Here is a 3,474-nt window from a genome sequence, read left to right on the forward strand (position 1 = left end):
GGACTGAATTTGATCAGTGCCCCTCCCGTCTCCCGGGCCTCCCCACCCTCCACCCCTGCACCTGTGAGCAGCTTCAGCAGAGCCTATGTATGTCCCACCTCACCCCATTTCCCTGTTCCTTGACACACCCTCCAGCTCCTCGGTCCTTGAAAGTCTCTGGGGGGGGGGCACCTGTGGGAGTGGGTGGGCAGCGGGGAATTCAGAATGGAGGTGGGTGGGGAGGAGGGGAGAGGGGACACCGGGTAGGGGACAAGCTCTGCCTCAGAGGGTGGGCTCTGCTCTGTGACATGGGTCTGGTGTGCCAAGGTCCATTGCCAGGTCAGCTGTATTTGGGAGAGGTTGAGAAGCAGCGGACCGTGGGTGACCATGGGACTGTTGGTTCAGGGGGCGCTCGGTTTCCTTGGGGCCTGGACCCTAGTGGGTCCCGGGTGGTCAGGGAACTGGAGCAGGAATGGAAGGGCTGGGAGATGCCCACCACCCAGCCACAGCTGTGCCCACTCCAGGCCGAGGCCTGGGCTGCAGTCCTTGATGTGTTCCTCCAGGGCCTGGGGCAGGAACCGGGGTGCTGGGACTTCCTCAGACCTGGGTTCCACCATCTTGAGACCCCGAGCATCCTCCTGACATGGGGAGTCTGGAGGCAGCTGGGTGGGTGTGGGTGAAGGCTGATTCTCTCGGAAAGGGAATTTCCCTTGGCTGGAGGATTTCCAGGTTCCCGACTGGACCTGGGCTGTGTGTTAGTCTTGGGCAAATCCCTCACCATTCCCGCCGCCGGGCCCTCAAGAGAAATGAGGCAAGGCACCATCCCCACCCCCAGCAAGACCCCTTCGTGGACGTTTTAGCATCTACCTGATTTTTAGCTCCATCCAGGGAAACTTTATATCCCGCAGTCCCATCCCACCCCACTGTTGCTGTTTGTCTGCCAGTTGGGTCTAGTGTCAAGGGGAAGGGGGGCGGGGTTTATACTCATTGAAAGACTACTGATCCTACCGGAAACCAACCTGTTTACTGTACTGTTGTAAATATCATGCCCTTTATATCCTGTATATTGGCTTCTTTTAAATAAAGTGAAATGTCTTAGAATTGATGGTGCTTTTTCTTTTTTTAAAAATTGAGGATAAAATAGTGATGGGCAAAGGGCAAGAGGCCTGAGGGCTGCATAAACACCAAAACAAAGCCATTAGCCAGCTGGCGATAAAAATAGGGAAAATTCACATCCCTTGTTATATTTCACCTCATGGTGAAATCTTTGGAGGACAATAGAGCAGACTTTATTAACATACCCACTTTATGGAAGGGGAAGAGCGAGCCAGAGCCATCGCAGGCTGAGTAACTGGCATCACCTGGTTTGCAGTTGAGGTCCTGCTGATCATAACCTCCCCCTCCTTGTTTAACCTCCTTTTATGGTGCCCATGAGGGGCCACCTTCTGGGACTCTGGATTTGACACTATCCAGTGTTCTAGTCTCTTCCCATTAATGGCCAAATTTAGGGAGACCCTGCCTCCTGTGAGCTGCCCTCCTCCCCACTAGGGTTTTCTCCAAGGATTCAGAGGGACAGCCACCAATTCCAATCTATTTCTTAACCATCTTTAAGACTTGCGCTTAGGGCACCTGGTTGCCGGGTCCGTTAAGCATCTGCCTTTGGCTTGGGTTATGATCCCAGGGTTCTGGGATCGAGCCCCGTGTCGGGCTCCCTTCTCTGTGGGGAGCCTGCTTCTCCCTCTCCCTCTGCCTCCCTCTCTCTGTGTCTCTCATGAATAAATGAATAAAATCTTAAAAAAAAAAAAAAGACTTGCACTTACAGGAGCTTCCTTTTCTCCCCACTCTTTAAATTCCTTAAAGTGTCTTAAAGGGTGTGACTTGGAGAAAGAGGAGTAACATGAAATAATGCGGGCGATACTCCCCACCCCCCCACTATAGAAACTGAGTCCCAGGGAAATAAGGTATTTTGCCAATGTCCTAAGGAGGAACCACAGTCAGCATCAGCACTCTCACTCCTCAGCAGGTTCTCCGTTGCCTTTGCAGAAAATATTAAAGAGGTAATTTGGAAGAGAGCTCTAAAAGCTTCAACTAATTTAGGAATGGAATGAATCCTCAAGAGCCAGCCATCAGGAAGGCTTCAGAATCCTTTTTTTTTTTTTTTTTTTTTAAGTATTTATTTGAGAGACCGATAGCTGGCACCAGTGAGTGGGTGGGGAAGGGTGGGGAGGGGAAGGGCAGAGGGAATGGACTCCCAAATGGACTCTCGGCTGAGCGCAGAGCCTGATGTGGGGCTTGATCTCACCACCGTAAGATCAGGACCTGAGCTGAAATCACAAGTCAGTCACTTAACCCACTGAGCCACCCAGGCACCCCCAGAATCTGAATTTTAAATAAAGTGTTCAAGCAAACAACTTCTCCAAGAGAAAACCAAAATTTTGACTCAGGGGTTGGCGGTGGGATGGAGCGCAGGGACAACCAGTTCTGAGTGTTACAGGATTTCTTTTCCTCCAGTGCCCCTGGTTCTTGGTCAGGCTGCTTGGAAGAAAGAAGAGGTAGATCACACAGAGTGGTGGGCAGCAAAGCAAGGTTTATTGAACGATCGTAAAGTTTATTGGATGATAGGGTACAAAGCTCCCAAAGGGAGGGGAGGGGGACCCGATAGGGTTGCCAATTTGGCATTTAAATCTAGGGGCTTTATGGGCTTGTTGGCCCGCTGTTTTACTCTGATCAGCCCTGACCTGCCTTTCTTCCAACTGTTCTTCATCACGAGGTCAGGGGCTTTGAAGGAAAAGTTAAGCATGGACCGCCTGGGTTTTCTCTCTCGCTGATCCTAGTTGGCCAGGAAGCAGGCCGATTTATCTAAGCGCCAGGCCCGAGGTGCAGGGTGGGTGAGTGCCCACCAGGCGGACGCTGGAGGCAGGGTCTGTAGGCTCCTCCCAGGGGCTGCAGCCCCCCGAGTGGAGGCACGGGGCTGGCCGCGGTGTGGCCCCGCGGGGTCCAAGAGTCTGATGGCCACCCGGCCAACGGGAGACCCAACCGTCAGGCCGGGATGGTCACGACACCTGACTCACCGACCAGGCGTCCTTCTGCGGCTCCTTACACTTGTCCCATTCCGGCTCTCTCATTGGCTCTTTCCGCCCCCTCCCGGAGCAGGCTGCAGGAGGACCGCCCACCCGATTGGCCCACAGTCTTCGGTGTGTCATTCTGATTGGTCGAGGGGGCTCACGCCCCCCTCTCCCCGCCCCCCGGAGGGCGGCTGGGCCATACCATAAAAGACGAGGGGGAAACGTGTAAATGCCAAAGCTTCCCTTTTGGGCTGCCTTGTCCTAGTTCGCGTACTTGCGTCTCCAGTGCCTTCTAATCAGAGTGATCGCATTACCAAGAGGAAACACGGAGGCATTTCGGGTGAGTCCGACGCGGAAGACGGCCCCGTGATCCGCTCCCCCCCCTCGCCCGCCAAGGTCGTGCGCTCCGGGCGGGGCTCCGCCTTCTGGC

The sequence above is a fragment of the Martes martes genome, assembly GCF_963455335.1.
Source record: "Martes martes genome assembly, chromosome: 4".
In the NCBI taxonomy this organism is placed as follows: domain Eukaryota; kingdom Metazoa; phylum Chordata; class Mammalia; order Carnivora; family Mustelidae; genus Martes; species Martes martes.